The following is a 21,596-nucleotide window of genomic DNA, read 5'->3' as shown; positions in this document are numbered from 1 at the left end:
CTTTAGCTTGGTAATACCGGACTCAAAGGTCGAACCCGGTAGCAACAAACTACAGGGCCGACGGCAGGACCTTAGTAATGAAGAAGTGTAGTTAATGTGATTACTTTGCGTAGAATTCCCTTGTACTTTTCCTTACAGTACATAATATACCAACTGAAAAACATTGTTTTTGGCACCGTGGCTCAATCTTTGGTCTATTTATTCCTTATACACGGGATTTCCTACTATTTTTTTTGGTTGTTAAAAAGTTACGAAGATTTTTTGCTCTATGCTGAGCTTCACCATTGTTGGTGAAGCTCAGCACATGTGAAAAAAATTTCACATGTTTGTGAAATTTTCTTCATTATTATTCTTCACCACTTGTGAAAAGAAAATAAGTTGGAAACTATTTCAGTATTTTTACAATGCTTTTCCAGTTTACGCAACAGGCTAGTCTAACGCCCAACGTGGTGGTTCATCCATAGAACAATCATTTGATCTTTCAGTAGATTAAATAAAAAACAAGTTTTTTTCAACTGAAAGTAAGGAGCGACATTAAAACTTAAAACGAACAGAAATTACTTCGTATATGAAAGGGGCTGCTTCCTTATCAACGCCCCGCTCTTTACGCTAAAGTTTGACTCTTTCTCTCAACTCTTCTTTTTAAAACAGTAAAAAACTTTAGCGTAAAGAGCGGGGCGTTGATGAGGAAGCAGCCCCTTTCATATACGAAGTAATTTCTGTTCGTTTTAAGTTTTAATGTCGCTCCTTACTTTCAGTTGAAAAAACTTGTTTTTTATTTAATTTCTGAACGTTTTTGAACCAATGCATGTTTTGATTTTGGCTCTCCGCAGAGAAAATTAAAAGAAATTTGCATTTTTTTTTTTTTTGCTAAATGGTTTTCTCATAATTTTGATCGAATGATTTTGAGAAAAAAGAGCGGGGGAGGAAGCCTAGTTGCCCTCCAATTTTTTGGTTAATAAAAAAGACAACTAGAACTTTCAATTTTTTACGAATCTTTTTATTAGTAAAAGATATACGTAACTTATAAACTAGCTTACGTAAAGAATTTTTTATTCTCATGTTTTTATTACACTTATGAGAGGGTTGGCTCCCTCGTCAGTACCTCTCTCTTTACACTAAATCTTAAATTTTGGCCCAATTCATTAAGAATGACCCCTGAATCCCAAAGCCGTAGAATAAATAGTTGACATTACTGAAAATACTTTAGCGTAAAGAGCGAGGTATTAAGAGGAGGTGAGTCCCTCATTTCGTTTTAAGTTTTAATGCTGCTCCTTATTTCCAGCTGAAAAAAACTTTTTCATATTTATTTTTTCATTGTTTTTTTTTTTAAATAATGCTAGTAAATCCTGCGCTCCCTTCATGGAAATTTTCTTTCCCCATGACAAATTCTTCGATGGAAAGTTCCCCAAGTATATCCCCCTCTTTTCAACCCCTCCCCCAACCAAAAAATCCTCCTGAAAACACCTGTACACTTTCCAATAACCATTACTATATGTAAGCACTGGTCAAAGTTTGTAACTTGTAGCCCCTCCCACGGGGACTGTGGAGGAGTAAGTCGTCCCCAAAGACATAGTTATAAGGTTTGTCGACTATGCTGAATAAAATGGCTATCTCAGAATTTTGATCCGTTGACTTTGGGAAAATAATTAGCGTGGGAGGGGGCCTAGGTGTCCTCCAATTTTTTTGGTCACTTAAAAAGGGCACTAGAACTTTTCATTTCCGTTAGAATGAGCCCTCTCGCAACATTTTAGGACAACTGGGTCGATACGATCACCCCTGGAAAAAAAAAAACAAACACGCATCCGTGATCTGCCTTCTGTCAAATAATACAAAATTCCACATTTTTGTCGATAGGAGCTTGAAACTTCTTCAGTAGGGTTCTCTGATACGCTGAATCTGATGGTGTAATTTTAGTTAAGATTCTATGACTTTTAGGGAGTGTTTCCCCCTATTTTCTAAAATAACACAAATGTTCTCAGGCTCGTAACTTTTGGTGCATAAGACTAAACTTGATGAAACTTATATATTTAAAATCAGCATTAAAATGCGATTCTTTTGATGTAGCTATTGGTATCAAAATTCCATTTTTTAGAGTTTTGGTTTCTATTGAGCCGGGTCGCTCCAACACAGTCCTACAGTTCGTTACCACGAACTGTTTGACAAGAACATTTGGATGCATCACATCTGATTGAATTTTTTTCTCCTGATGTTTGTGGTCCCGGATTGAAAATAATGTTTATGCTTTACATGATAAAAAGTTTAAGTAATAAAAGTGATATTTACGGGACCAGAATAAAATAAGGATTCTATTGATATGGGATTAAGGTCTATACACTAAAGAGGTAAATATAACAAAGTACGATAGTCGGTTTTTCTAAAAATATCTTATGGTTGGTAAATCAATTAACTAATAATTCGAAATGTTTAATCTTGAATAATTTTAGTAATAAACATATTAATACATAGCCTAGATACCATCATATTACCAAAACCTGTAACCAGTAATCATATTACCAAATCTGTTACTTTGATTTTTACTTTTTATTAACTTTTATAAAATTTTGGATTTCCTTTATTATACTTAGTAAATTAGTGGAGTTCAAATGACTCTGTCCCATCTCACAATTCGTGATTTAAACAGCAGTATGTGTGGTGCCGGTATTGGCGCTGATATGCCACTAGTATCCGCAAATATCATGAAACTCTTGATATTCTTCTTAGAGAAGTTTAAATATGGTATTTTTGGAGTTACTTCTGCTGGGAGTGAAGTTACTTCTCATGATGAAGTTGGGCAATAGAAAATAAACCTAATAATAATTATAATCCGTCCGGTGACTAGCACATTATGAAGAACTTGATGATACCTCATATCCTCTAATAAAGAAGTGTAGAAAGACTGCCTCTTTATCCCGGCATTGATGGTTGGGACGAAGTTCTTTCATGAAAATTGCTTTTTCATGTAGATACACTCTTTTCCACGTGTCAATTTGTTTACTAGTACGTTTATTAGTACTAGTAAAAATATACTAAATAATCAAAAACAAATAAATGTGCTTGTACTTCACCATGTATCCCACACACAACTTATTTTTAATAAATGAAGTTGTGTAGTACACATTTTGCCTCAAGTCTCCTGATGAAGCCTGATAGTAGTAATCACGCACAAAATAATTAGAATTCTTACGACAAGTGGTACATCATCAACTACATGATGGTACCTCATAGCCTTCAATAAACAGTGTAGGAAGACTAAATGCCTCTTTGTTTTTTTTCTGTATGTGTAGAAAACGACACAGCGCATACCTTAGAATTTCTCAGTATGAACTGTGAAGTGACTAAAACGCGAACTTAAAATTAAAACACAACAAAAAAAGAACGGCAAGCATAAATACAATTCGTCTAGCAGTTTGAAGGAATTACACTATAAAACTGTAAAGACCTGTCTAGTTTTAATTTTCTGTGACCTTTTATGTTTTGGGATAATAATATTTCTTGGTGTAGTTCAAAAGATAGAGATCCTTCTGAAATCGATCCATTCTCTTTTGTTTCCAAATTTTGCTACAAGTTTCCTGGCCGTTATGTTTCTTGTGTATTTCGATACTTCTACTTGGTAATGGAATCTATCTGTTAAATGCGACAAAAACAGAAACTCTTGCAACATCCTTAATTGCTTTTTACCAATCTAATGGAATTCACGTTTATCTTTATTTACTAAAGGATTCTGAACTTGAGTGTAAACTGTGTCCTTTTATTTTCAGTGAAGAGGGAAAAGACAGAGTTGCTAAGTCTGTTTACTTTTGACTTATGGACGAGGAAAAGATTCTCTTGAGATTTTGGCAATTTGTGTAAAAGCAATATATATATATATATATATATATATATATATATATATATATATATATATATATATATATATATATATATATATATATATATATATATATATATATATATAAACGGATTACATTAACACGAAAAAAAAGTAGAAATGGTCTTACTGGAGTGAAAGTAAGAATATATTCAGATTTTAGAAACACCGTTAACTCAAGGAGCCTGACAATCAGTACATTTCATTTGGTATTTAAATCTGGAAAAAAGTGCGTTTTAGGTATGGGATGTTAAAATTGAGATCCTTAAGAATGTTCCCGTAAACCGTTTACTTGCTACCATGTTGGCGTTTCCAGAACGTAACATAAAAGTCTAGTTGGCACTACTTATGTTACGGACTGCCTACATTTGCTCTGTAAGAATGCGTAACTTAGTCTAAGCCTTAAATTATGCTAGTGTGAAAGGTTTTACTGTGTGGTGCGAAAGCACGGTTATATAAAATACTTTTACGTATCTATTGGAAAGCGCTTTATTTCTTGTCAATCAATATTCGGGATTCTCCTTCGTTAGAATCTTGTAACAATATGTTGCCTAGCTTTTGATATTTTCTATGTATTTTGATACTTGCACATAGGGATGTAATTGCTCTCTGAAACACGATAGGAGCGGAAACGCAAATAACTTCCTTGATAGGTTATTTTAGAATCAATTTATTTTGACCAAGTTTCACCTGTCTGCATCTAAGATCTTAGAACAGGGCTTGTGATCGTTCCCTTTTTCTTTTAACGAAAAAAAAAAAAATAGTATTAGTTGAATTTGCCTAGTAGGCGAGATTTCTATGATATGTTGGTGAAGAAATAATTTTACTAGCATATATAGATATATAAATTAAAATATAATTACCATTCCCTTGGTCTAGAGAAAAAGAAGCCAGGGCTTGTTTTTTTTTTTTTTTTTTTTTTTTTTTTTATCATGGCTGCCTTAGTTCAAAAGGCGTCACGTTATATGTCGTCAACTATATGTCGTCAGCATATATAGATATATAAATTAAAATATAATTACCATTCCCTTGGTCTAGAGAAAAAGAAGCCAGGGCTTGTTTTTTTTTTTTTTTTTTTTTTTTTTTTTTTTTTTTTTTTTTTTTTTTTTTTTTTTTTTTTTATCATGGCTGCCTTAGTTCAAAAGGCGTCACGTTATATGTCGTCAACTCAAGATTTATAACTTGAGTATAACAGTTATTATGAATTTTTGTTTTTTCAAATATAAACCAACATTTTTCAAATGAAAGTAAATAGTAACATTAAAGCTTAAAAGAAGCAGAAATTATCATGCACTGCCCTATCCTTCCACGCTTTTTATGGCACTTGGTATTAACCAAGTGACATATAGCAATCGCCAATTCTGTCGGTCTGTCTGTCTGTCGGTCCCGGTTTTGCTACTTTAGGCACTTCCAGGTAAGCTAGGACGATGAAATTTTGCAAGCGTATCAGGGACCGGACCAGATTAAATTAGAAATAGTCGTTTTCCCGATTTGACCATCTGGGGGGGGAGTGGGGGGCCGGTTAATTCGCAAAAAATAGAAAAAATGAAGTATTTTTAACTTATGAGCGGGTGATTGGATCTTAATGAAATTTGATGTTTGGAATGATATTGTGTCTCAGAGCTCTTATTTTAAATCCCGATCGGATCTGATGACATTGGGGGGAGTTGGAGGGGGGAAACCTAAAGTCCCGGTTTTGCTACTTTAGGCACTTCCAGGTAAGCTAGGACGATGAAATTTGGCAAGCGTATCAGGGACCGGACCAGATTAAATTAGAAATAGTCATTTTCCCGATTTGACCATCTGGGGGGGGAGTGGGGGGCCGGTTAATTCGGAAAAAATAGAAAAAAGGAAGTATTTTTAACTTATGAGCGGGTGATTGGATCTTAATGAAATTTGATGTTTGGAATGATATTGTGTCTCAGAGCTCTTATTTTAAATCCCGACCGGATCTGATGACATTGGGGGGAGTTGGAGGGGGGGGAACCTAAAATCTTGGAAAAAACTTAGAGTGGAGGGATTGGGATGAAACTTGATGGGAAAAATAAGCGCAAGTCCCAGATACATGATTGACATAATCGGAACTGATTCGCTCTCTTTGGGGTAGTTGGGGAGAGGGAGTAATTCTTAAAAATTAGAAAAAATGAGGTATTTTCAACTTACAAACGGGTTATCGGATCTCAATGAAATTTGATGTTTAGAAGGATATCGTATCTTAGAGCTCTTATTTTAAATCCCGACCGGATCTGGTGACGGGGGCGGGGAGTTGGGAGGGGGAAACCTAAAACTTGGAAAACACTTAGAGGGGAGGGATCGGGATGAAACATGGTGGGAAGAATAAATACAAGTCCTAGATAGATGATTGACATAAACGGAACGGATCCGATCTCTTTGGGGTAGTTGGGGGGGGGTATTTCTGAAAAATAAAAAAAGAGGTATTTTTAACTTACGAACGGGTGATCGGATCTCAATGAAATTTGATATTTAGAAGGATATCGTGGCTCAGAGCTCTTATTTTAAACCCGACCGGATCTGGTGACATTGGGGGTGGAGTTGGGAGGGGGAAACCTAAAACTTGGAAAACACTTAGAGTGGAGGGATCGGGATGAAACTTGGTGGGAAAAAAACACGAGTCCTAGATACATGATTGACATAACCAGAACGGATCCACTCTCTTTGGGGTAGTTGGGGGGGGGGGGGTTAATTCTGAAAAATTAGAAAAAATGAGGTATTTTTAACTTACGACCGGGTGATTGGATCTCCATGAAATTTGATATTTAGAAGTATATCGTGTCTCAAAGCTCTTATTTAAAATCCTGACCGAATCTGGTGACGTTGGGGGAAGTTTGGGGTGGGGAAACCTAAATGATGGAAAACGCTTAGATTGGAGGGATTGGGATGAAACTTGGTTGGAAAAATAAACAGAAGTCTTGCATACGTGATGTACATAATTGGAACGGATCCGCTCAATTGGGGGGGGGGGGGTAATTCTGAAAAATAAGAAAAAATGACGTATTTTTAACTTACGAAGGAGTGGTCGGATCTTCATGAAACTTCATATTTAGAAAAAACCTTGTAACTCAGATATCTTATATTAAATCTCAACCGGATCAAGCGTAAATGGGGGGGCAGTTGGGGGGACCGGAAATCTTAGAAATTACTTAAAGCGGTGAGATCAGGATGAAACTGGATGGGAAGAATAGAAACCTGTCTAAGATACGTGACTGACATAACTGGACCGGATCTGCTCTCTTTGGTGGAATTGGGGGGGGGGGGGTAATTTTGAAAATTGATGTATTTGTAACTTACGAAAGGGTGACCAGATCTTAATGAAGTTTGATATTTAGAAGGATCTTGTGCTTTAAAGTTGTAATTTCGAATTCTGACCAGATCCTGTGACATTTGGGGGAGCTGGAGGGGGAAACCGGAATTCTTGGAAAACATGAAAATTGGGGTATTTTTATCTTACGAATAGATGATCGGATCGTAATGAAATTTGATTTTAAGAAGGAATTCATGTCTCAGAGCTCTTATTTCAAATCCCGACCAGATCTTTTGACATTGGGGGGAGTTGGAGGGAAAAATCTTGGAAAGACACTTGGAGTGGAGGAATCGGGATGAAGCTTGGTGGATAGAATAAACAAATGTCCTTGATACGTGATTGACAGAATCGTACTGGATTCGCTCTCTTTGGGGGAGTTGGGGGGAGGGGTTCAGTGATTTGTCGAGTTCGGTGCTTCTGGACGTGCTAGGGCGATGAAAATTGGTAGAGAGGCAAAAGAGAGAGGAAAAATTAGAAAAAATTAGGGATTTATAACTTGCGAGTGGGTGATCGGATCTTAATGAATTTTGATATTTAGAAGGACTTTGTGACTCAGAGCTCTTATTTTAAATCTTGACCGGCATTAAGCCTCTTATTTTCCTTTTTAAATCAATCTATTGATTCATAGAATTTTGTTAGAGCTCATACCATATGATCCCTTGGCTCTTAGCTCTTCTCGCCTCGTCACAAGTGCCATATGAGCTCTTAGCTCTTGTTCTACTAGACAAAGATGTTTTTCCCCTTATGTCTTTCCTTGGATAGACATAATGTCTTTAGTAATTCCCTTCCGCGATGTAAAAAAAAAACTCTTAGATGGCTTAAGTAACCGACTTTACCTGAAGAACTAGTTAGCAAAAAACCTTATCAGGTCTCAGCCTGGGCCCCTGTTCCCAGAGTCATAATTTGCCCAAAGAACCCCTTCTCAATTTTGAAAATTTTACAGTTATTACTTAGATGATCATTTTCATTATTTGGACAATCTTTCGACTTCAATTCAGACCGTCAAGTGGAGCGAATCTTTTTTTTTTTTTTTTTTTTTTTTTTTTTTTTTTTTTTTTTTTTTTTTTTTTTTTTTTTTTTAGTTGCTCTATTAATATTTTTCGTCAACTTGAGATCTATAGTGCAGGCCTTAAATTCAGCACATTCGATTGATTAGTTCTATCTGTGTCCTTGCATCTTATTTTGTTCTCAAGATAATTGGAAGTTTTTGTTTTTTTCCAAATGCGTATTGTGGCCTTCTTTCACAAAAAATGTAAACCTTTTGATATCGGAACTCATTTCGTCAATTGTTGTAAGCAGGGGTGCACAATCGAGCAATTTAGCAATTAAACTTGTCGTTTTCAATCAAATAGAATTCAATTATTGGCTGTTGTAATGTGACCAAATACAATGTGATAAGAATTATTTTTTTTTTCGGTTTTAAATATATTTCAACTAGAAGCAGCAAAAACATTAAAAATGTGGCAACTAGAAATTGTACTTCAAAAATGCAAACTTTCCTAGATATAAAAATATCTAGGAAATTTGTTCCTAGATATAGATAAAACTCTTTTTACATCTGTTGCAACGAACTCGGCCCGATAGTAATCGAAACTCTAAAAAACGAAACTCTGATAACTATAGATACGTCTATAGATCTATCTGTATTGGGTATCAGACGCTTCGTTGCAGTTATGGCTTTATCCTTTTTTCCTTCTGGGCGGGTATGATTACAATGTTCATATTAATTTATAAAGAACTAGCAGACACATAGTTTATTATATATATATTAATTTATTTATTTTTATATATATATATTATTTATTACCTACGTAAAACTTGTTTTACCTACGTAAAACTTGCTGCTGATAGTTCCTCGGCACGCTTTCTTTTCTGACTTTCTCTATCAGCAGCAAGTTTTTTGGCATAGACTCTTTGAGCATCTTCATCAGTCATTGTAAACTTAAACATTAATAGATTTCTACGTGAACATATGTCTTATATAACTTGAATGACGTCACCGTCAAAGCAAAAATGACGGCAACTAATTTCATGACTTAATTTCAGAACTTAATTTCTGTGTTGACTGACGTCATGAAATTAGCTGTCGTCATTTTTGTTATGACGATGCTTAGTATATTGTAAAACACATTAATTTGGTTAATAATATACCATTTAAAACACCAAAATGAACATGCTGGAGTAGTCACTCGGTGAGAGAGGGTGTCAGAACGGACAATGAAGGTCCCAGGTTCAAATCCTGGTTAGGCTAAAAAAGGTAAAAATCTAAAAACTAAAAAAAAAAACTGAAAAAACTAAAAAAGGCAAAAACTACAAAAAAACTAAAAACTAATAAAAAAAAATTAAGAATAAAAATAAAAAAATAAAAAAGATAAAAACTAAAAAAAAGTAAAAAGAAAAAACGAAAAAAAACTAAAAAAGCTAAAAAAAAAGGGTAAAAACCAATAAAAAACTGAAAAGAAAAAAAGGAATAAAACTAAAAAAATTTTCATCTAAAAAACTAAAAAAAACTAAAAAAGGTAAAAACTAAAAGAACTAAAAAGAAAAAAAACTAAAAAAAGGAAAAAAACTGAAAAATAAAGGAGAAAAAGAAAACTAAAAAAATATAAATAAAAATAAAAATATAAAAAAAAATAAAAATAAAAATAATAATAAAAAATAAGTCGTATAAATGACGACCGGGACACCGGGACACAAGGAATATAAATGACGCCCGGGACACTCAAAGAGAAATCAGAGACTGGGACACCGGGACACAAATGACGACCGGGACACAGGGAATATAAATGTCGACCGGGACACAGGGACATAACTACAAAGGGGACGCCGGGGTGCACAGGGGGATATATAAATGACGATGGCGACTCAGGGAATGGTCGATTAGCAATCACCATGCATGTTCAAGAGTCGGTAAACCTGACAATCTATTTATATGCACAGACAATGGGACAGCAAAGAATGTTGTATATTCGCAAGTTTTACGTAGTTAAAAACATATATATATATATATATATATATATATATATATATATATATATATATATATATATATATATATATATATATATATATATATATATATATATATATATATATATATCTATCTATCTATATTCACAGGTGGGACATAGGGACACAACTACAATGGCGCGTAACTAATATGGCGCGTAACGACTTACGCGCGCGGGGGGGCTTGGGGGTTGGGGCGCGAAGCGCCCCCACCAACTAGGTGTTGGGGTGGCGCGAAGCTCCACCCCAACAGCTAGTATATATATAAAAATAAGTTGTCTGTGTGTGTGTGTGTGTCGAGTGACGTCATGTTTGTGTATCGACTGACGTCATGTTTGTCGACTGACGTTATTATAAGGATTGAGCTGTATGCGTCATGAAGTTGTTTGTCGACTGACGTCATGTTTGTCAACTGATGAAATTACATACCGGGACACCGGGACACAAATGACGACCGGGACACATCTATCTATATATATAAAAATAAGTTGTCTGTGTGTGTGTCGAGTGACGTCATGTTTGTGTGTCGACTGACGTCATGTTTTTTGACAGACGTCATTATAACTATTGAGTTGTATGCGTCATGAAGTTGTTTGTCGACTGACGTCATGTTTGTCAACTGATGAAATTACATACCTGGACACCGGGAAACAAATGACGACTGGGACACAGGGAATATAAATGACGACCGGGAACCTCAAAGAGAAATTACAGACTGGGACACCCGGACACAAATCACGACCGGGACACAGGGAATATAAATGACGACCGGGACACAGGGACACAACTACAACGGGGACGCCGGGGGCACAGGCGGGATATAAATGACGACCGGGACACAGGGATTGTTCGAATAGAAATTACAGACCGGGACACCGGGACACAAATGACGACCAGGACACCGGGACACAGGGAATATAAATGACGACCGGGACACTCAAAGAGAGATTACAAACTGGGACACCGGGACACAAATGACGACCGGGACACAGGGAATATAAATGACGACCGGGACACAGGGACACATCATTAGAATAATGAGGTATAGATCTGAATACGGATTGTTTTTCCCATGGACAATTATATGTTGCATGTTCAAGAGTCAGTAAACCTGACAATCTATTTATATGCAACATATATATATATATATATATATATATATATATATATATATATATATACTTACGCGCGCGGGGGGGGGCTTGGGGGGCGAGAAGCGCCACCCCAACAGCTAGTTTATATATGTGTCCCCGTCGTCATTTATATATTCCCCTGAGCCCCCGGTATCCCCGTTGTAGTTGTGTCCCTGTGTCCCGGTCGTCATTTATATTCCCTGTGTCCCGGTCGTCACTTGTGTCCCAGTCGTGTCCCGGTCTGTATATACATTCGTTTTTGAATTGGTATATGATGAAATAAATTTTTTGTTTTTTCCTTTTTTTTCTTTTTAGTTTTTTTTTTTGGTTTTTACCTTTTTATTAGATTTTTTTAAGTTTTTTTCTTTTTTCTTTTTAGTTTTTTTTTGTAGTTTTTACCTTTTTATTTATATTTTTAGTTTTTTAGTTTTGTTTTTCTCCTTTATTTTTCAGTTTTTTCCTTTTTTCTCTTTTTTTCTTTTTTAATTTTTTAGCTTTTTTAGTTTTTTATTAGTTTTTCTTTTTTTTTCTTTTTATTTTTTTGTACTATGATGAAATAATTCATAATTTAGACGTTATATGCGGACAGACAGACAGACAGACATAACACACATACAACTTATTTTTATGTTTTTTTCCTTTATTTTTCAGTTTTTTTCCTTTTTTTAAGTTTTTAGTTTTGTAGTTTTTTTTAGTTTTTTTACTAGTTTTTATTTTTTTTTTCTTTTTAGTTTTTTTTTTGTAGTGTTTACCTTTTTTTAGTTTTTTTAGTTTTTAGATTTTTCTTTTTAGTTTTTTTTTTGTAGTTTTTACCTAGCCAAGGTTCGAACCAGCAGCCTCTCGGACCTAGAACCTGGAACCTAACGCGTTACCAACTCAGCTACTTCGGGCTTGAATACATTTGTTTTTGAATTGGTATATATATATATATATATATATATATATATATATATATATATATATATATATATATATATATATATATATATATATATATATATATATATATATATATATATATATATATATACATATATATATACATTGTGATTCCTCGGCACGCTTTCTGTTCTTACTTTCTCTATCAGCCGCAAGCCTGTTATCTTGCTGTTCTTGTGATTCCTCGGCACGCTTTCTTTTCTTACGTTCTCTATCAGCCGCAAGTTTTTTGGCATAGACTCTTTGTGCAGCTTCCTCGGCTGTTGCCACTGTAGGTTCTTCAGTCATTTTACAATTAAACATTTTTCATCCACGATCTTCTTACAATTAAAAATTTGTCTTTTGAGCAGCTTCCTCGGCTGTTGCCATTGTAGGTTCTTCAGTCATTTTACAATTAAACAGTTTTCCGTCAACGATCTTCTAACAATTAAAAATTTGTCTTTGAACGATTTTCTTAAATATCTTTAATGACGTCATCGTCATAACAAACATGACGACAACTAACTTCTTGACGACATGACGACATGATGACATGACGTCACTGGACAGACCCACGGACAACTTATTTTTATATATATAGATTAACTGGAAAAGAATCTATTCTTTAACAGGTTATATAAAATCAGCTTTCAGGATTATTTGCCTTTGAATAAACCTAGCGGATTCACTATGGTGTTAGAGGAGCCACTAGCCCCCTTTGGCTCTTTAATAATCCAGATTGAAGATTCTTATCTTATTTTGCTTGGGCACTTTGCCCACCTTTCTTCTGTGAAGCTAATTGACAGAGGGAGAAGGCAAAGGAGGCATAGAACTGCGCTCTACAGTCTAAGCGGTAACTAGTTTTTAGAGGTCAAGTTGTCCTTAATAGACCGAGTTGATTACAACAGTTCGAAACAACAGGTGTCAAACAGTTCGTTCCCACGACTTATTCGATGTATTACTTTCTAGCTTTCTGTTTTTAGAGATGTTTGCTAGAGACGAAAGTCATCGTTTACATACTGTTCATTGCTTGACATGTTTGTTCACGACGTCAGTGTTGAGATGAACATTATTTGGCCTTGTACTAGATAAAACGAAGGAAAGCTTCTTTCTTTTTAAATTGAAGGCTCTATTGAGGTCAGCTTTAAACTTTGGGGAAATCAAGTGGATTTTTCTAAATTGGGAGATTGAAAATTCTTGTGTTATTCTGTTTGGACAAAAATGGAACTTGCCCTTTTTTCTGCTATGATCTAATTAATTGAAAGAGGGGGAAGGCGAAAGAGACACGGAACTGCACTCTACAGTCCGAGCGGTGACTTTAGTTTTAAGAGGTCAAGTTCTTGCGAAAATATGGTTAGAAACCACCCTTCTTTATTCCGGTATTTTTGGGAAGCATTTTAGGCTTATAGTTTAGAACGTTTCTAAGATTTACATTCTAACGCAATACTTTGACGTCATAGATGTAATATTAAAGCAGACATGACTTAAACCTGACGTTTTAAATGGTTATAGGTCAGATTAAAAATGTGATTAGAAAACCACCTACTTCTTTGATCTGGTTGGTTTAAGAAAATTAATTAAGCTTGTATACATATATCGAATCTTGAACCGTCAATGCCATTGAAAAATTCGTTCAGAGATGCCAAATGAACTGGGCAGTAGGTCATCACTAAATGCTCATCTTTTTGAAATTTTCGATTCCATGGTCCCATTTGTGATTTAATCTGTGAAAAATTATCTCCATGGACAGTCATTTTTTACCCATTGGAAAACTAGGGATGCTGAGTCTAAATCAGGAATCGGGGAAGTTCAACTATATTAAGCGCTTTAGCTTTTTTCTAGATTTAAAAAATCTGGATTTAATGAGAAAAGTAGATGCTCTTGAAAATTTACAAATTCGATTTTTCTCGTGAAGTAAAAATATAATCTAATTTCTTTCTAGAAGTTGAAGGTTTTAATAAATTGGAATAAACTTAATATATAGGAACTTTTAGTAACCCAGCACTGCACATCTGATTGGATTAAGTGAGTCTAGGAGACTAGATTTACAATAATGTCCATAACCATTAGAACAAACGTTTGGAACTTCTTTTTTTTTATAGCGAACAGTCGCTAAGTTATTTTTTGGTCGGGTGCCTCTAACCCTTGACAATAACATGTAATTTCAATTTCTGTGGTGTAGTACAATTACGACGTTGTTCATCATATGTTGTTCATCTTGTATACGATCATGCAGTTTCTTGTTAAAAAAATGGATTTCATTTTTGACGATATGTTTTGTTAATTAGAAGTGCACGTAATGTAGCAATTTTCCTTGAAATGAGCCATTAAACGCTCTCTATGATGTTCCAGTTGTACCCATGCAAAAGGTGATTTTTCTTGTTGTTTAAGCCTAGAAACTGTAGAAACCATTTTTAGGGTTTTCAGGCGGTTTTTCAAAATTCTCGTAAATTTGTTTTCAAGATTCATTTATAAAATAACGTAATTTAGCAATTTTCTTTGAAATGATCCATTAAACGCTCTCTATGATGGTCCTGTTGTACCCATGCAAAAGGTGATATTCCTTGTTGTTTAAGCCTAGAAACTGTAAGTTTTCTGAACACGGTTTTGACCATTCTTTTTGTTTCGACCGACGCCATTTTTGGGGTTTTCAGGCTGTTTTTCAAAATTCTCGTAAATTTGTTTTCAAAATAACATTTTACTATTAAGACTGATTTAGATAATAGTCATAATTCCTGAATCAGCTAGAAATGATATTTTTCTCACTTGCCGTTTTTTACGAAAACAAAATTCAAATTTTTGGTTACTATGGGCCGTGGTTTGTCCTTTATATGATTTGACCGATACTGACGAACAAGAGGGAGATAAGTTCAAAGTCGAAGAAACCGAGATAAGGGGAAATAGTAGTAAAAGAAATGGCAATGTTTTGGACCTATTTTCACAGTTTTTCCTTGGTGCTGAAAATAGAAGAAAAAAGAGAAGAAAATGTTCAGAATAATTTGCAACGTCAATATAAAATATAAAGAAACGAATCAATATAAAGAAACAAAGGAGAATAAAAAATGAATTTAAAAAGTAGTCTAAAACCGAAACAAATATGAAATACCTTCACTTCTTGTACTACATATGGATCTAGCTGTTTTTTTTTATCAGTCAGTTAATGAGTCACGAGTCACTTTAGTTGACTATATCTTTGTGGATACATCTTGCGTTTAAATGATTTTTCCTCGTTTTTTTTTTTAAATATGGCTGATAAACTTTTCAAAAGGAACTTTTTTTTAACATGGGTCGTAAAATTGAAGACGTCAAAAATGATTTTTTAGGGGTTGGGAAATAGATTTTACTTCTGACTTTCCTTGAATTTTCATGCAAGGTATATTGCAACCTTAATTTAATGTTGCAACGTTACTTTTAATTAAATTTTAATATTACAACGTCACGTTAATAAAAAGACCCAGAGTATTTTCGAACAGTTCGTGGTAACGAACTGTAGTAAGGAGCGACCCGGCTCAATAGTAAACGAAACTCTAAAAAACGGAATTTCGATACTAATAGATACATCAAAAGAATCGGATTTTTACGCTGATTTTAAATGTATAGGTTTCATCAAGTTTAGCGTTACTCATCAAAAGTTACGAGCCTTAGAAAATTTGCCTTGTTTTGGAAAATAGAGAAACACCCCCTAAAAGTCATACGATCTTAACGAAAATCACATCATCGCATTCAGCGTATTAACCCTGCTGTAGAAGTTTCAAGCTCTTATCTACCAAAAATGCGGATCTTAGTATTTTTTGCCAGAAGACCGATCACGGGTGCGTGTTTATTTGTTTGTTTGTTTGTTGTTTTTTCCCCAGGGGTGATCGTATCGACCAAATGGTCCTAGAATGTTGCGAGAGGGCTCATTCTAACGGAAATTAAAAGTTCCAGTGCCCTTTTTAAGTGACCAAAAAATTGGAGGGCATCTAGGCCCCCTCTCACGCTCGTTTTCCCCAAAGTCAACGGATCAAATTTTTGAGATGGCCATTTTGTTCAGCATAGTCGAAAAACAAAATAACTACGTCTTTGGGGCTGACTTACTCCCCCACAGTCCCTGGGGGAGGGGCTGCAAGTTACAAATTTTGACCAGCGTTTACACACAGTAATGGTTATTTGGAAGTGTACAGAACTTTTCAGAGGGATTTTTTGGTTGGGGGAGGGGGCTACGTGGGAGGATCTTCCCTTGGAGGAATTTGTCATGGGAGAAGAGAAATTCCATGACGGGGGCGCAGGATTTTCTAGCATTATTTAAAAAAAAACAATGAAAAAATAAATATGATTTTTTTTTCCACCGACAGTAAGGACCAGCATTAAAACTTAAAACGAACAGAGATTATTACGCATATCTCTTTCTAAATACCTCGCTCTTTACGCTAAAGTATTTTTAGTAATTTCAACTATTTATTCTACAGCCTTTGTGATTCAGGGGTCAATCTTAAAGAATTGGGTTAAAATTAAAGCTTCAGTGTAAAGAGCGAGGTATTAATGAGGGGCTGAACCCCCTCATATACATACTAAAAATATACGAATATAGAAGTTCGTTACGTAAGTTAATTTGTAAGTTACGTATATTTTTGCTTATAAAACATTCGTTAAAAGTTAAAATTCTAGTTGCCTTTTTAAGTAACCGAGAAATTGGAGACCAACTAGGCCTCCTCTCCCTCCCTTTTTCTCAAAATCGTCTAATCAAAACTAAGAGAAAGCTATTTAGCAGAAAAAACAATAAATACGCAAATTTCGTTTTAATTATTCATTTGCGGAGAGCCAAAATCAAACATGCATTAATTCAAAAATGGTCAGAAATTAAATAAATAACTGGTTTTTTTAACTGAAAGTAAGGAGCAACATTAAAACTTAAAACGAACAGAAATCACTCCGTGTATGAAAGGGGCTGTTCCTTCCTCAACGTTAAAGATAACGCTCTTTACGCTAAAGATATTTACTGTTTTATAAAGTAGAATTGAGAGAAAGGGTCAAACTTTAGCGTAAAGAGCGGGGCGTTGAGGAAGGAACAGCCTCTTTCATACACGGAGTAATTTCAGTTCGTTTTAAGTTTTAATGACGCTCCTTACTTTCAGTTAAAAAAACTTTTTTTTATTTTCAGTTGTTTTCTTAAAAATGGAAATAAGTGCCGTTTTAGATATTAGGAAGTTCTTTTTCGTATGTGTGTCTTTTATTAGTTTTAATTTATTAAGGGAGTGGGAGAGGGAGCATAAAAGAGGGGGTTGTAAACCTCTGGTTAGGAATATTTGACCGTAGAAATTACAATAGTATCTTCAATATGCTGCCCACCCTTTCCACTACGGAAATGGCACCAAAAAGCACGATTTGACACTTTACGAAGTAGTTATGAAGACGAATTTATAAGTTTCAGTAGCTTTTATTTAAGCCATTAAATATTTCTCTGCGGTCTAGTATTAGACTGCTACTCTTAGTATTAACAATTCAAAAGTAACGAAGTATATAACGCTAAGAGTTATTTTATTTACGGTTAATTACCACGATTTGTTTGCGGCTCTCTTTGATACTTTACTTCGTCTAAAACGGGCATAATAAATATATTCATGCGTTTTTAATCTCTGCCCGGCCATGAGCAAGGCTTTCAACCTTCAGGGATATCTTGCTTTAAATTGATGGTAACAGGTTGCAATGAAGTAAAAACTATTTCCTCGTTCTTCAAGATACCGTGCTGGAGATTTCCTCTCTATGTCTTTTTCTTCTTTTTTTATCCCACCCCCTCTCCTCTCGATGACATAATAATCTTTTTCACTTAAAATTTCAACCTTTGATATGACCTACACTAATTAAAAAACTTCTTTTAATTTTGTTTTTTATTATTTTATTTTGGGTAGCCGAAGATAATTGATGAAAACAAGATATACTACTATAAATTACCAAACCACAAAAAAAAATACTATTACTGGTTTTGCAGAGTGCCCTTCCGCCATAGGCCACCTCTTTCACCGTGTAAATACTTTAATGATGCATACATAAATATTTTTCTTGAAGCCATGTTCTCAATCAACTATACATCATCCTCCATCATCTGAATCTTCCCTCAAAACCCTTATCAAACCTAAGAGGAGTGAAATGCTGTACCCTTACAATATCTTTAGACATTCCATTATAATCTTCCTTTAAAAAACTCACTAACAAACTACTCAATTCTTTTTAATACCCTTTTGGGTACTAAAGATTCATGCCTTAACCACCAACACATAATTTAAATTCTTTATAATAATACGAAATTCATTTCCTCAAATCTATATAATATCTAAAATTTAAAACTATTTATACTTCTCTCTATGGTTCTAAACCATGAAAAATCGATTGGTTCTTCTAGGACTTGCAGTCCCTGGCATTTTGACCCTCTTTTAGTGATGGGTGATATTCAATATCGATATTGATAAATCGGAGTAAGTATCGATATCGAAACGAAAATGTAAATATCGAAAACGATATTTGAATTATTTTTTTTTTACTATTCTCAGCTTTTTCTGCTATTTACCAGTGAACGTCCTGCAGAAAAGATCCAACATAGAAAATTGTTCGAAAAAGGCCGAAAAGAATAACAGCTATGTTTAATCTATTGACTCACACATGCTGATCAGCATACATGCCTGTATCTATAAGTTGGCATAGCTTCTTCTAAAATTCAATATACGTTTACTGAGGGTGAACTTTCTAATGTCGCTGAGGACCTGCAAGGGACTTTGCTGCATAAAATGCCCTCTAGGCTTTTAGGCCTTGCTCAGATCCCACCCGTCATGATTGCCGCATATCTTGATCTGCGTTTCATGAAAATGTTTATTTCCAGTCGTGGAAGTCTCGTAATAAGTCTCAGAAATACGTGTACGAGGTGATCAGTTCCAAGGCTGGCAAGTTAAGGAAACAGTTGGGGGTAACTACCTGTCAGTAAGAAGTGACTCGGTCCAATAGTAACGGAAACTCTAAAAAATTGAATTTGATAACAATATACATAAAAAGAATCGGTTTTTTATGCTGATTCTAAATATACAAAATTCATTAAATTTAATGTACCTATCAAGCCTGAGAAAATTTGCGTGATTTTCGAGGAAGGGGCGAAACACTCTCAAAAATTCAAGGAATGTTAATGAAAGGCGCACTATCAAATTCAGCGTATTATGTGACCCTACTGTAAAGGTGTTAACCCCCCATCTGGAAAACGTGGAATTTTATAATTTTTGTCAGAGGAAAGACACGGTTACGTGTTTATTTGTTGTTGTTTTTCTTGTTTGTTTTTCGTTAGTTTTTTTTTCACCAAAGTGATCTTGTCAAACCAACAGTCCAAGAATGTCGGTAGAGGGCTTGTTTAAAGGAAAATTTAAAGTTATAGTGCTCCTAAGGGCAACTAACCCCCTCCCACGTCCTTTTCCCCTGAAGTCACCCGATCATAATTTTTAGACATCCATTTTGTTCACAATATCTAAAAGATAAAATATCTGTAATTCTAGGGATGACATGACCCCCCAAACGTGGGGGAAGGGCTGTAATTTATGAATTTTCCCTGTTGTCTATGCATAGCATGTTTTATTTGTTAATAGACAGACATTTTCGGGGAGGGTGAATTTTCTAGGTGGATTTTCTATGTGTAGTGAAGTTTCCGGGTATGAACATGCAGGGGGGGAATTTTACATCGGAGAATTTTCAGAACTTTGGTCATGAATTGTCATGACCCTCTACAGTACCTGGGGGAAGGGTTATTAATTATGAATTGTGTCTGTTATTTACATACAGTATTTGTTATTTGGAAGAAAATGACATTTTTTTGTGGAAGGGAGATTTTCAACGGGGAGAATTTTCCATGAACAGGGAAGTTTCCGGGGATGAACTTACAAGGGAAATTTTTTACGGAACTCCTCTACGAAATTTACATTACTTTCTCTTCGCTGATTCTATTTTATACCTAGAGATGTTTCTTTGGAAATTGTCTGGGGGAAATCTTCTGAAAACTTAAAACTATCTGAGTGATTTTTTTTTTGGGGGGGGGAAGGATATTCTGCAGGGGAAATTCTCCATGGTGGAATTTTCTGTGGGAGAAATTCTTCATGGGAGAATTTTCTGTGGGAGAAATTCTTCATTGGTGAATTTTCTGCTAAAGAAACTTTCTGTTGGGAGGGTGGAATTTCCAAGAAAAATTTCCCATTGTGAGGTTTTCTGGCATGATTCGAAAATAAGCTGGAAATTAAAAGAAAACAAAGTCTTTTTCAAATGAAATTAGGCTATAGAGAATTTTCTTGGTGAAATTGTCCAGAAGAAAATTTTTGGGCGGAAGTTTTAGCCGGGATGGATTTATCGTGGAGGAAGTAGAGTTTTGAAGCAGGCTGAGTTTTCTGTGGAGGAATTTTGGCGAGGGGGAAATTTCCAAAGAGGAATGAGGTAGGTTTCCCGGCATTATTGATAAACTATCAGAAATTAAATAATAAAAAAACAAGTTTTGTTTTTCAACTGAAACTAGGGAGCATTAAAACTTAAAGCGAAAAGAAATCCTACCGCGTATGAGGGGAGATATCCCCTTCTCAATGCCTCGCTCTATACGCTAAAGTTTGACTGTTTTCCAAATTCTTTAAGAAAAAACCCTGAAACACAAGAGTCGTTTAATTAGAATAAGAAGCATTTTAAAATACTAAAAAACCTTTTTATCACTGAAAGGTAGAACCAATTCTCGTGGGAAAACATTGACATGGTGCTTATTTTGAATAGCCAAAAGTAGCAAGTTGGTTATGTTTCTTTATCCTGAGCCCGAGTAATTTCAAATCTGGATTTCAATAACATTCATTTAAGCAATCGAAGTTTTTTTATTATTTGACTTCATATTACCCAAGTTTTAAAGAAAGTTTGCAAAATGTGATTTTATTATAATTTTTTGTATTGAACTTTTGGAAAGCCAAGAGTTAACCTGAATTAAAAAAAAACGATCAGAATATTGAAATCTATATATCGATTATCGAATATTGAAAATAAAAATATCGATACATCAATATATCGTTTAATCAAGTTATCCCCCAACATTACCTTCTTTGCGCAAAAATTGAGGTTTGTGACGCAAAGTGACGGAAAATGTCATTTTTCTGTGGTTTATCAAGATAAGGGGCTCAAAACTTTGTATGAAGGGTTTCAGACCATGAAATGTTAGATTGCTATCTTAGAAACCTTATTTTTGCGATACCTCTTTGGGGAAAAATAAATGTTTTGTGACACAAAATGACAAGAAACACCTCTATGCTGTGGCATTATGACCTTTGATGCTTATAAGGGCTCTAGATATGGTGATTGCCTTTCAAAT

General features: G+C 34.8%; 1 protein-coding gene across 7 annotated transcripts in view; it reads left to right on the top strand.

Moving 5' to 3' along the window:
- Positions 1–21,596, top strand: part of LOC136037297 (myotubularin-related protein 8-like) — a 128,804-nt gene that overhangs the window by 41,585 nt on the left and 65,623 nt on the right. The gene's annotated exons all lie outside the window — the stretch shown is intronic.

This window comes from Artemia franciscana, chromosome 2 (assembly GCF_032884065.1).
Source record: "Artemia franciscana chromosome 2, ASM3288406v1, whole genome shotgun sequence".
Classification (NCBI taxonomy): domain Eukaryota; kingdom Metazoa; phylum Arthropoda; class Branchiopoda; order Anostraca; family Artemiidae; genus Artemia; species Artemia franciscana.
Note: the sequence above shows the minus strand (reverse complement) of the source record. Positions and strands in the feature narration are given on the sequence as shown.